Consider the following 14,740-nt stretch of genomic DNA (forward strand, 5'->3'; position numbering starts at 1 on the left):
ATGAAGTATTTTATTTTTTCATATCTCGATCATTTAATATTGATAATATTTTTTTTATTTTTCCTATTACAAATAATGAGAAATCGAAACGTTTCAAATGAGTATCTATTATAATATTATATTACGTAAATCGATAGTTATTTGTTGTTAATTATATTGTTCTAATTCGTCAAATTTAATTCCACGATATTCACGATTTCTTACTGCGAATATTACAACATTTGGAAACATTTCAAATGGGTATATTGTATCGTATTTATGTGTTTTAATACGATAATAATTTGTGGTCAATAAAATATTTTAGTCATCGTGAGATTTATCTCGACCAGGTACACGTTGGTTCATTTATTTTTCCAACAAGAAAATGTTACATAAATTTGACAAATTCAAATCACACGGATGGTAGTATGTCATTTAAAATAATAATTCGATCAAAGTAAGATAAACATAGAAATTAAAGAGAACATTCTCGATGTTAAGACCTTCAATGCGTTTTACTTCGTTAATAATAATAATTGTTTACTCTATTACATTAATCGTAATGTCAACATAATTTAATCTCATTACAGAAACATCCGATTCATTTTTCTGGCGTCAAATAATTTAAAAAATTCTAAAGAATATACATTAGTTTCTTTTTTTTAAATTAAAAACATAAAAACTTTTGTAAACGAGAGTAAAAGGAAAAAATTTTACCGTTCAAAGTTTTACTTCCAATTTGAAAGACACTTGTTCCCGTCCCCTTCTTTGGACAAAACTTTTAATCCGATCGTTTAAAATATTTTAGCCCATCTTGTATAAAAGTGACAAGATATAAAAAGAAAGGAAAAGATAAAAAGAAAAAAAAACAAGAACTAAAAGATAAAACCCCGTGGTATCTCATATCCGAGATTAATGAAATTAATTCGTTCACGGAGAAGTTAAATCGATCATCTCGGGTTACGATCACCTTGGCCCGCATTTTCTTATCGACCTCATACGTCCGCAAGCGTTCAACGACTATGATCGTCAAAGACGGCTCGCGAAACGCATAGCAAATATCCCTGATAATTAAAGCCCGTTTATTATGCAAGCGTGCAAGCAAATGCAAACGCAAACTTCTAACGCAAACTCAAACGAGTTTATCGTTACCGTTGTCGATTGATACGAATCGACAACGTCAGATAACGTTAACATAACTTACAATTAGATCTACGTGAATTCGATGCCAAGGCTAATCCTGAAAATTCTATATACACGTGTACTCTGTTTCGAAATAACAATTTTTCATTTTTTTCAAAAACCAACGATAGAGACCAATTTGATTATTAATATTCGTCAAAACAACAGGATTGTTCAATCTTTTGGCTTCTTTTGTTAATATTTGAATAAAAAAAAAACAATTATCTCTAGCCGTAGATTAAAAAAAAAAACAGAATATGTTAATTTTTAAAGATATTCGTTAAGCAAAAAAAATTAATAAATAATTTACGTAAATAATTATTATTTAACGAAATTAACGATTATATTTGAAGCTAAAAATAATTGAACGATATTGATTTAAAACGTTTTATAACGTACTCTGGGTGATTATGATGCGTGTAAAAATAGGTCAAAAAAAGGGGGGGGGGTTGACAAGTTTTTTCTCGTTGGAGGCCTCGTTTTCGAGAAAATCTTGTGTCAGAACTTCTAAATTTAAAGATCTTCTACTGTTACTAGATTTATGATGGTCATGGTAGGAATCTTAACCAATTAATCTCTGCTCTGTCCTCGGTATCATCCTACTGTCTTGACGATGATGATTTAAAAATCGTTGATATATAATACTCGACTGCTGGCGTTGCGTCATGTTAACAGTTCGACGAATAAACACAAACTAAACTTATAGAAGGAACAAGTAGCATTACCGAAGTCAAAATGTAAACAGTACAGAGGACAATTAATAGAAAAACGTAAACAAGAAATATATGTTCGTTGTTATTAAAATAACCGAAAAAAGAAAGTTCTCAGTTGTAGGCATACTCAACGGTATTTATAAACGCAATCTGATTTTTTTTGGATAACGTAGCCTTGAGAAACCAAAAAAATGTTACTCTTTCTTCTTTCTTCTCATTTTTACATTTAGAGTCACCCCCCGCTTAGTTGTAACACTAGTCTAGATATAACCTATATACCAGTGGATCTTTCTTCAATCTTATTTTTATTTTACATATATATAAAGTAAGATATATGATAGAAAGTATGTAATTAACTTTCTACAATCCTAAAATAGATTTCTTTGTATATAAAAATATTGAAGCTTTGCATTCCAAGCGAATATGAATTATTTTTATATTTTTAATAAGAGTAAGTACGAATAACATTTTATTTAATTAATAATTTATATACATACATAAATTAATAATTTAAATATATATATATATATATATATATATATATATATATATATATATATATATTTCGTTCAGGGAGCAATTACCTTATCATAGAAATCAATAAACAGTTTAATATATCATCAAAATTGAAGATAATTAGAAAATTTTGTTACAAATGTGGTTAGTATCACAGTTCACATTATCATGAATAATTAATAGAAAATATATTTTTTTCCCTTCTAATTAATAATTAACGAGATTCTTCTTGCTTTATTTCTTTATCGCGATTTCAGATTAATTGAAAACAACGTTACGATTTAATTTAATGTCAATTATATTCCGTAATAAAAATGTTATTTTCTTTTTTTTTTACTTCTTTCTCCTCTTCTAATTCATAATTTACGAAATGCTTGCCTATTCTCTCACTCTCTCTCTCTCTATCTCTCTCTCTCTCTCTCTCTCTCTCTCTCTCTCTATCTCTCTCTCTCTTTCTGCCTCTGTCTCTGTCCTTCTTTTTTTTTCTTTATTTCTCTTTCTCTTTATGTCTTAATTAGATTGGAAAATGTAATTACGATGATTTCGATCCAACGAAAGGGTTGTAGAAACGATAGGAGAATACGAGTACCAGTACGATGAAAAATTAATACCCACGATGTGAATTCTTAAAAAGCTGACTATAAAAAAATCATGTTGATTCTATCACTGCTGAGATTTCATTTCTCTCGAGTATAATTATTAAGATTTTCTTTCTTTCTTTTTTTTTTTTTTAATATTCTGTTCTTTTTTTATTCGAGAAATTACATAAAATCGACGCTGAGAAGAGAAATTTTATATTAAAAGTACATTTTTTCCAAGTATTCTTTTGTATTAAAATGATAAAACATAAGTGTGACAAGAATTATTATTCAAATTAAAAATTTATTAATTAAACATCTTTAATATAGTAAAAAAAAAAAAATAATTACAAATGGAAATTTATTAGTTGAACATCTCTGTGAGAAAAGAGAAAAAGTAATTTTTAAAAATGATCAATTTATTATTTATGTATCACCAACTGTGTTATATCATTTCGATTAAAATTCAAATCAGAGAGAAAATTAAAAACAAAACTTGCGTATCAAGATATGATGATGGTTTGACGAGGTTTTAAATCTATTCCTTTCTAAAAATATAAACATTTTTTAAGTGAAACCTCTTAGCCAAAAATGGCGATAAAATTTTATCGTTGATCGACAGTTGAATGAAATTATGGAACATTCTATAGTGTTAGTGTATAGTATATGCGCGTATGTGTCGTTGGATGAGATACATCGATCGATAGTTACTGTAAGATGCGTTTATTTATGGAAGGATTAGTGGGGATGTTACATACCTTGATAATGTTCTACATACTTTAAATGATTTTTAATTAATCGAAAAAAAATGTATATATACAGCTTAAAAACACGGAATATAAATTTGACGTACCGTCCTCTTCGAAACCCACCATTAGACTAGTTCGTTGTCCTCTATGAAAGTTCTTTTTTGAATATTGTTTGTATGACTTTCAGATAAGTAAATTCTGTTTATTACGTGTAACATTAATTTTGTTACACATACGTAACCTTTAGAAAGTTATTACATCTACATATATATAAAAATTCAGTGTCTCATTGTTGATTTGCGATGAACTTCGAAACTTCTCAATCGATCTTAATGAAATTTGTTGTATTTTGTGTGATTTTTTCCAACTTAGAATATAGGATAGTTTTTATCACGATTATTTAGCATTTTTTATTGCTAATTTAAGAATTTATTATTAAGAGGTTATCTAAGTCTCTAGATTTTGTAAGTATTCAATAGATGGCGCTGTATTTCAATTCAATTATTTCAAATAATTTCACGTCACACGTTTTTTTTCAGATATACAAATGACATAACTAACCCTGATTGTTATATTTTTTGTATATTATTATTTTATTTATTCCATTCTAATTATAGTATTATTTTGTATGTTGTTATAATTCACTAGAAAATTAGGTGCCCCTAGCACATTTTATAACATATATATAAATAGGTGTGATATTAATTATGATATTAATTTTGTTAATAATAATAAACAGACGCAATGAAGCATTCGACATAACGATGATGATAATAAATGGCTCTTAAAAAGAAATGAAACGTTAATTCTGTTGACTTAAATGGAATCAATGAAAAAGAATATCGTGCTTGACACGGTCTCAAACACTCGCGCTTTCGCGGGACGAAAGAGAAAGAGAGGACCGGTTTTCCATATCGGCTATAACGGATGTAACAGCTCGTCTGAGCCAGCAGGTAGTAGTACACATAGGAAGGAGAACTCGAGACGATCATAAAGAACGTCATCGTCTCGCAACTCTTCCTTCTTATCGTGCCTTTCTTTCTGTTCATTCTGTTTTTCTTCTTCTTTTTCTTCTTCTTCTTCTTCTTCTTCTTCTTCTTCTTTTATTTATTTTGTTTCTCTTTAATTCAACGTGATCATCGCAATAATCGGAAATTTATCTTACGATTATTATACATTATTCATTCACATAAAATAACATTCGACATTTTATTTCGTAAAAATGTTATAATATATGTAAAAAAAATTGCTACTTATTATTAAATTATCTTATTATGCATTCATTAAATTATGATTATTAGATTTTTATTTAAAAAATAAATAATATATTTTAAATTTAAATTATTCTATATGCGTATGGAATTACTTTCTTTCTTACGAAATTCTCAGAAATTTTTAATTATTAAAATTTATCATCGCCATTAAATAATTATTCAATTTTTTTACGATTAATTCAATATCTAATGATAAAATCAATATTTGTACGATATAAATAAAAGAATCTTTACCGAATATGGGGGATTAATATTTTGTTCGGTTCTAATTTCTTAAGAAATTTTTTAATTATTATATGTAAAACTGTACGTGTGAGCGAACTCGCATACAAAAATCCATCAGAACGTAGAGACGCCGAAGAAATAGAAAAAAAAATTTCCGTTCCCGAGTGTGCGCGCGGGAGAAAACATACACATACACAAACACAAACAAACAAACATACAACGCACAACCATATATACATATATGGGTACTCATACGCAACATACACGTAGCGAGAGACAGAGGGAGGCTATATAGGTACCAAGGGTATTGATTTCAAGGCATAAATAGACCGCAGTCTCTATTATTCAAAATGCGCTCTACCCGACAGCCCCGACAGTGCCACTCTCCGCGGGAAAATAATCGCAACTCTGACGTTTCCAACGAGAAATGTTCTCTTCCATATCCTTCCCTATCTTTCTCTCTCATTGTACTTTTCCATTTCTTCCGTTTAATTTCAGTGATTTCCAGATGCTAATTTGATCCTTTCTTCTCCGTTTAATAACATTAAAACCATTAAACGACGACAATAAACCGCCATCTTGATCATATCCGTCAATTTGGCGGGAAATACTAATTCGTTTATGTCAAACTTTTACCACTGATCTTTTCTATTGTAATCACAAAAGTATACTAAAATAATCTTTAACGTTCTAACGGAACATCATTAATCCACATTTCAGTAATTTCAATAAACAATCTCTTGTCTTTCCTCTAGAAATTAACGTTAAAACGTGAGAATGGAACGCCATTTTGTCCGTATACCTCAATTTGGCGGGAAATTTTAAATCAACTGTATTTAAAACTCTACATCTACGTAATCAACAATTGTCAACGAATGTATTGTCTTACAATCGCTATAACATACTTCAGCGATCTTCGACAAAAGATCTCCTTAATTATAAAAAAAAAAAAATTTCTTAATGAAGATAAATTCGTTTTAGATCAACACGACAGAATATAGTGACGTTAAATTCCGCGTGGCGTCTCTCTACTCGACATTCCTGCCATTTTGACGTAAAATCTAGTATTCTTAGAGAATGGATTCATGATAGAATAATGGAATGGTATACACCCGGTAGATGTATAGGCAGGTCGTTATAAACGTGTACTGATACGATGCGAGAACGCGAAGAGCACCGGATATGGACTAGACTACAGCCAGACGGCCCGGAATGGAAATCAATACAGTCTCAACGCTCTCCTCGGCTTTCCTCCCATCCAACCACCCACCCACCCAACACCCTACTCTTTCTCTTTCTCTTTCTATTTCTCTCTCTTTTCTCTCTCTCTCTCTCTCTCTCTCTCTCTCATACAAACTCGTACGCAACATCATTGGCTCCCGTATTTCCACAGACCAAACGGAGATTACACGGCGTTTCTACAATGGATTCTGCCCGTGAGCTGTTCAACTACCTCTCCTACCAACCCCCTTATCCACCCCTAACCACTGTGTTGGACTCCAGTGACTCTTTTACATTACTCTCTCTTTCTTTCTTTCTTTCTTTATTTCTTTCTTTATTTCTTTCTTGTTCTCTCAGCGAAGCTTTTAAATCTGCATTCAGGCCAAAGACACGAGGACCTCTTCTTCATCCTACATTTTCTCCCTCGCCTACGAAGAATTTTTTTGAATACAACAGAGGGAAGAAAAAAAAGAAAGAGAAAGAAAAAATGAAAAACTTTACTGGCGTTGTTTTATCTAGAAAATATGTATTATGTTTGTGTCTATATCATATTTTTTTGTATCGATTAGAAAAGAAGCTTTTGTACAGTAAAACGTTGACATTTTTCTTGGATATTGGATCGATGGGGGAAGTTAGAAAGTAAAAAGAAGAAACAAAAAAGAAAAAAAAAAAGGAAAGAGATGGAGAAGACATGTCGTTGGCTTTTGCTCTTGAATCTTGACTTTGGAGAAAGGAGACTTCTTTCTTTTTTGATTCTTTACGTAGATAGATAGATATAGTATACATACAACGAACCGTCCATCAAAAGATTATTATTTTTGGCGCAAAAAATAGATTCACCATCATCGCGAAAAATATTTGTTTGCAATTTATTTTGTTTATCTTAAATTTTGGCTTTATTTTTTACTTTTTTTCTTTTTTAAATTATAATTTTAGGCACGTGACACTGAAAGACGAAACGGGTATGAGAAATTTGTTGATATTTTTAACGGTATTTTCGTTATTTATTCGTTAATATCTCATTTTTTCTTTTGTTTTTCTTTTCTTTTATAAGAGGAATATATATTTTTGAAAAAATATCTGTTTCGCAAGCCCATGTTCTTTCTTTTTTTTTTCGCGTGGAAACGAATACCAAGTTGAATGATCGCGTGCAACAAAGTGAACACACGGTGTTTCGAAAACGAAAAGAAGTTATTCGACAGACCACTTTTTCTTCTTCTTCTTTGTCGTGATGTTTCATTCGGACGCGTTTGTCGGAAAATGTTTACCCCGCACGAATACTGCAATGACGCACGTGCGCTTTCGAAATATATATACGAACGTGAAGAAAGTAATTATGGTTTCATATATATATAAATATACGTGGTATACTTATATGAGAAAAATAGACGTGTCTGGAAATTGTCCAAAAGTAAACCACTCATTTTCTACATCGTTTTTCAATCTAAAGTATAAGAATTAATCATAAATTTTACATTTTTTTCTTAATTCGTAGAAAGAGTTTGTGAGATCTCAAGAAAAATATATATATCTGGAAATTATCCAAATAATAAATAATATTCTGTAAATACTATTTTGAAAAATTTACAATAAGATACAAGATGGGTCCAAAAATTCCTACCTGATTTTAAATATTAATTATTTATCTATGATATTATCTAGGTTAAGGTTTTCTACAAAATTTGAAAGTTCTGAATGATTTTAAATAACGATTACTTATTTTGGAAGTTTTCTTGGCTAATATTTTTTACAAATCTTTTTTTCCTTTCGTCAAAAGTTTGCTGCATTGTCAAGAAAAAGAAAAAAAAAAGAATTAATATCACTAAAAGAGAAGAACGGGCTCGAAATGAAGTCGTCCATTTCTTTCTTCTGTAAGTACGTACTCGTTGGAACTATAGGGACAAAAAAAAGAAGAAAAAGAAAGAAAAAAAGAAAAGGAAGAAGAAGGAGAAGAAAAAAAGGGTTAAAAAGAGAAAGAATAAAGATCGTGGCAAAGGAGATAGAGAGGAAGGAAACTTCGTACGGGCAAAAGGCATACGGCATTGCCATAAATGGCCTTACGAAGGATTTCAAATGGAGGCCGATTCGCGATCCTTTTAAGGTTCCCGACACGTAACAACGACGACTCGATCGATCAGTTTTCCGAACGGTGTTTTTTTTAAGACACCCGCCAGAAAGAAAAAAACGAGGAAAAAAGAGAGAGAAAGGGAGAGAGGAAAATTATTAGAAGAAAGTTGTCCTATGAAATTGGGTTTTTAGCTAATCTAAGAAAAATAAAACCCAATAAAAGAGAATAATATTAATAATAAATGGATATACGCATATATTTTTTCATCATTAGCGCGAAAAATATTTATTTGCAATTTATTTTGTTTATCTTAAATTTTGATTTTATTTTTTTATTTTTTAATGTTTTTGTTTTTAATTATATGTAATATATTTAATTATAATAAATATATTCTTCATATAAATATATATAAATAAATAAATAAATATATATATTCATCATCAAACTTTCATGTGTACTGATTTTTGTCTCTAAATATCTCTCTGAATATCTTTTGAACGCTTAATTTAATCACCAAAACATAGGACACCATTTTTATAGAGCAGTTAATTTCCTACAAAAATTTGTATTGTGCACTTTTTAATAGTCATTTACTGTCGAGTTATAAAATTCATAAACAAAAATGAAATTTGTCTAAAAATTATCAAATTTAAATCTTCAATATCATTCAAATGGTGAGGTTTACGGAAAAAATATAGGACACCTTTTTTATAGAGCATTAAATTTCCTACAAAATTCGTCTAGAATATTTTTCTGTACTATCAATAAATAATGAGGTATGAATTTTAATCTATTGGACTGAAAAAACACAAAATTAAAAACTGCGATGCGGAGGATCTTCCTATTAAAATTAAGAGCTCATATTTCATGAGAATTGTTTTAAGGTATCTAGCAACCCATTTTTCCGTGGCACTTGAAAAAAAAAATAAGTCATTTTTTTGACCCACCCTAATATATATAAATCCTATGAAACGAAAAATTACGATGAATATGAACGAGATATGAAAAAGAGTGAGATAAAACGAATAAAACAAAATTTGAGTAGAGAAAAGTGAGGTTAAGTGTAATTACACAGGGATTGATTGATACAAAAATGGAATACACGTGTAAGGTAGATATATGGAAAGAAAAATAAAAAACGAAACAAAATATGGTAAAGACGGAAAGAAAATTGTTCTAGAAAATTGACCACTTAAATCTGGAGATAACTATAAAATATAACTAGAAAAAAAAGTCAAAGAGAAGAGACAAAATTAATAATAATTTGGATATTTGTATGGTCTAGATATCATGAAACGAAAGATTATAATGAATATGAACGAAAATAAAAGAGAAAGAGAAAGAATGAGAGAGTGAGAGAATGAGAGAGAGAGAGAGAGAGAGAGAGAGAGAGAATCTAAAAGAAAGATTAAAAGAAAATTTGAGGGTAGAAATGTAAGGCTAAGGGTAGTTTCGAAAGGGAGTTTCACATAGAAAGAGAATATGTGTGTACAAGGTAGAGTAAGAGAGAGAGAGAGAGAGAGAGAGAGAGAGAGAGAGGTCCGGGTTGTGTGCAGTGGGCGGCACGTGCTCGAGAGGCACGCTGATCCAGATATTCGAATCGCATCGACGAGTCGGCCAGGCGGCCATGTGTGGGGTGAGAGAGTAACAGAGTATATATGTGTAATGTGTGTACATGTACGTGTATATATGAAAGAGAGAGAGAGCGAGAGAAAAAGAGACAAGTGGGTATACGAGGTAGTGGGTAGAGCGGAGATATCCAGGTCACAAAACAAGTGTCGCAAGCGAGCGCGTTGGCACGCTCACGTTGACTCTGCTATGTCTTTCTCTTTCTCTAACTTTCAGTGTAAGTGTACACGTTTTTTTTCTTTTTGTATATGTTTATGTATATATATATATATATATATATATATATGGATATATTTTTCACCGAGTAAGAGAAGAAAGGGTTTTTCTCTCGTCGAGAACACACATGTAAGTACTTAAGCACGCACACTGTATATTCACTTGTGTTCCAACCATGTAAATAAGTAAGTACACATCTCCATACGTTTATTTCTTCTATATTTCTTTTTTTTCTCTTTTATTTTATCATGATTTTTTTTTTATTGCGTATAAATGAATTTATTTGTATATATATTTGAATCGTAAAATATTTATTTTTGTTCATTTATTTACGTGGAAAAATGTATACTTTTATTAATTTTTTTTTTAAACGCCGAATATATGGTCAAGAAATTTGAAAATTTATCAAAATCTTTTCGTATTACCGTTCACATATATTTTGGTGCTATTGTTGTTGTCTGTATAAATGATTTGTTACTCAATTGTGATTTATTTTCCTTAAATTTTTAAAATAGTATTTATTTGGTTAATTCAAACAAAAAGATCAGCAATTTATTTATCCCGTCACGTGCTTGATGTCATATACCACTTTGGCGAGCCACGGACGTTTTTTTTTTAATTCGTGCACGCACATCAGAAAACAATCGTTGTTATAAACGAATGCAATGGTGATGTTTCACGTGTACATTAAACCAATTTACTGATTGATCAACTGACCACCCATGGACTTTGTACTTTTATGCAATATAACACCAAATGACGTGAGAATATACATATATATATATATATATATATATATATATATATATATATATATATATATATATATATATCGTTATAAAAATTTCTTATTAAATTAGAGAGAAAGAGAACCAATAGAAAAAAGTCGTGATCTTTTAACCTATTTTTTAACTACACTTTTCCTCTAATACCTTTTTCTCTTATAATTTTTATTATAAAATGTAATTTTTGTAGTTTGACTCGTATGATAATAATATTATTCATTCAAAAAATTTATTTACCATTATCAAAGAAAAACAAATGAAATTTAAAAAAAATCAGAACGCGTTGTCTCCTGACCGCCGCCATTTTGATTCTTGTAAGAATTTAAATATTGGCGCTTTAAATTAAAATATCCAGTTTCAAATTTAACTAGTTTTTGTAATACGTAATTATTATTTATTCGAAGAAATGATTTAGAATCCTTAGAACAAAAATCTTCATACATACAATCGTACAAAGAAATTGAATTGAACTAAAATTGAGACACGTAATCTCGCTTCCGTCACTATTTTAATTCATGTACGAATTTAAATATTGCCGCTTTAAATGAAAATATCTAGTTTTTAATTTAATTTGTTTTTATAATACTTAATTATTACTTATTCGAAAGAATTACTTAAAATTCTTAGAACAAAATTCTATATACATAAAATCGGGCAAAGAAATTAAATTGAATTAAGATTAGGACGCATGATCTCGTTTCCGCTGCCATTTTGACCCAGGTTCGAATGTTGACATGGCCGCGCCAATCGTTAGATTGAAACAAACGTCGAATCTAACGATATATGAGACTCGAGGAGATATATTCGCCACTCAGCGTCCGCGCGAGAATACTTCGTGCGACACGTGAAAGAAATAATCGAAGCACGCGCGCGAGGTAAGCGTCGTCGAGGAGAATGCCAAGGAGTAAGGTACTCGATAACTGTAAAACCCGAGAGCATTTCTATCGCTATCTGCCACGATTTCTTCCCATGCGGATTCACTTGATGGCAAAGCGGGAAAACGTTATTCCCTGCAATTTCGCACGGCTAGATCGATTTCATACATTCTTAAAACATTTCTCTCAAATCTTTGGGGCATTGTTGAATAATTTTTGCCTTATTTTTTATTTTGAACGTGAGATCTTTTTAATCCCATTACCGTGAAATCCAATAGTATTAAAATTTTGAATTCTTTTAATTGTGTCATTTTCTCCTTTGAATCTTACAAATTAAATTTAAACAAAATGTATTTGTTTAAATTTAGTTCGCGTTTCGCATCAAAAAGTCATTTTACAATTTCAATATAGATAAGTATTAAGATAAAGACAACTTCCGTATCTCAAAATGGTGGAATAAAAGAAGGAAGAAGCAAAAAGAAAAACAAAAAGAAAAGAAATCGCCATGGAGCGATGCGCGATATCGAACGTTCCGCGTGTTCCTTCGCGTTCTTAGAAAAGGTTTTAAAATGCGTGTTGCGTCCGAGTTGCCGATACAACGATGTCCGGAGACAGAGGGCGGCTAGGATAGAAGGGGAGAGGGAATGCGTCACGTAAAAGCCGGACAATGACTCTGCGGTACGCCATAGCTTGCAAGCCGAACAACGACTTCTCTCTCGGATATCGTCTTTGTGTCCGTTATTTCTTTATCCTAATCCTTTGCGCGTGTATACACATTTTATCCTAAATATCCTTCGATATCAAACTAAATTTATCAACAAATGATATCAATTTGGTTTCGTAATGGCAAGTAGAATGCCATAGGATGAGTATTTTTGAAAAAAGTAAAATCAGTGATTCTCAACTTTAAAAAAAAAATAACAATGCTTTTAAGAATCGTATCTCGATAGTAAGTATACGAGATACGTTATACAGGTGCTCACATGGAGTCACGTGGAAAGAGTAGAACGTCGTAACATTTAATAGGTCAAAGACTGACGGACGAGACGAAGGTTGTCGACGCGTGTAGAGAGATTTGGGACTCGTAAAACGTGAGACCCATACACGATGGAAAATATTTTCGAGGTTGCTCGATTGTTGGCCCCTTCTTCTTCTTCTTCTTCTTACGAAAATAAGAAAGAAGAAACGAATGTACGAACGAGTTCCAGTGAAAGTGACCGACTATGGTATAATTCTGGTATATACCTATGTATGTTGGAAGTAGCGATCGTTAAGGAATTCGTCATTAATTCTACGCTTGGAAAGATAACAAAAAAAGAGAGAGTTCGAACCAAAGAAGTACGTGCAAATAAGAGAAATAAAAAAAAAAGATAAAGAGAGAGAAAAGAAAGAGAGAAAGGAAGATATCAAGGAAGATCGGTAAGATAATAGAGTAAGCTGATCGTTAAAACAAGCTTTGTATAATACGTCTGCTTTTTTTTTACCACTGCGCATACGATTTCGAGCCAACTATCTGGATCAGTGGATCTCAACCTACCTATAACAAATATCTTTCGTCTTTATTCGCAATAAAAAAAAAAGGAAATAATAATTTTCATATTATCAAAGTACTCTAAGAACAGGAAACGTATGAGAACCATTAAGCCGATCCAGCGATAAGTTTTCGAACGATCTAAACGAAAGTGATAATTACACACGAAAGAGGTGGGTTCCGAGAAAAGAGAAAGAAAGAAAGAAAGAGAGAGTGAGATAGAGACAACGCGTAGATCTATGACACGCGTGCACGTGAAACCGATAGAAACTCGTTCTGCTTTTTAACGTTCAACTGTAGTATTGTTTTTATCAAGACAATAAAAAAAAGATCTTAATTATACGGGTAGTATGTTGGTATGCCAATAAAATTATAGAGATGTACTCTGCTTTTCCATGATGGATCACTTTCAATGTTGCTTGAGCCATGTAAGTATTGGATTGGTCAATAAGTAATGTCAAAATACGCCTAGAAACTTTTCACTCATTCTGTATTACATGTTCAGAACTTATTAATCATTCCTATATTACTATTATTAATCTAGATATATATCATCTGTAACTCCTAATTATCATTAAACTGGACAACTGTCCAATATCCAGTGATCGCTAGGATAAACGAAATTGACGTAAGGTGATCGGATATACGATCGAACTGATCCCATAATTGATGTATCATCCTATCAAAGAAAATGAGGCCAAAAAAGGTTGAGAAAAAAAAATTAAAAAATAGTAGGAGAAAAGAGAAGGAAACATCATATCGTATTATCGATTTTGAAGCAGCTTTACTCACCTTAATCGTATAACGTAGAAGAAGCTCCCGTCACTGCTCGAATAAAGTATCGTGAAGTAGATTATATCGATAATAGCACGTATACATTTATATATATATATATTATATATATATATATATATGTGTGTGTGTGTGTATGATGTATATAGAATAATATAAGCATTCACACTCAATTGTACGATTTTTTTTGTCTTTTATTTCCTTTTCTTCTTCTTCTTCTTCTGCTTTGTCTATCTTTGTCTTTTCTACTCGTTATTTTTCATTTCTTCCCTTCCACACCCTCTCCTTCCACTCCTCCTCCTTCTCCTCTTGCCAGCTTCTTTAAATTTTTTTAATATTATTTTATTATATTTATTATTATTACTATTGTTACTATAATTCTTACGATGTTATTGTTATTACTGATA

General features: G+C 30.9%; 1 protein-coding gene across 3 annotated transcripts in view; it reads right to left on the reverse strand.

Moving 5' to 3' along the window:
- LOC149032468 (uncharacterized) overlaps window positions 1-14,740 on the reverse strand; it is a 155,619-nt gene that overhangs the window by 95,375 nt on the left and 45,504 nt on the right. For all 3 annotated transcript variants that reach the window (XR_016176698.1, XM_089172956.1, XM_089172957.1), the window contains one exon: window positions 14,334-14,740. This exon is cut by the window's right edge and continues 1,820 nt beyond it. The gene's annotated coding sequence lies outside the window, so the exon portion shown is untranslated. The remainder of the gene's footprint in view (window positions 1-14,333) is intronic.

This window comes from Polistes dominula, unplaced genomic scaffold, assembly GCF_049000335.1.
Source record: "Polistes dominula isolate Pdom_NZ unplaced genomic scaffold, Pdom_raw_medaka contig_22, whole genome shotgun sequence".
Taxonomy (NCBI): domain Eukaryota; kingdom Metazoa; phylum Arthropoda; class Insecta; order Hymenoptera; family Vespidae; genus Polistes; species Polistes dominula.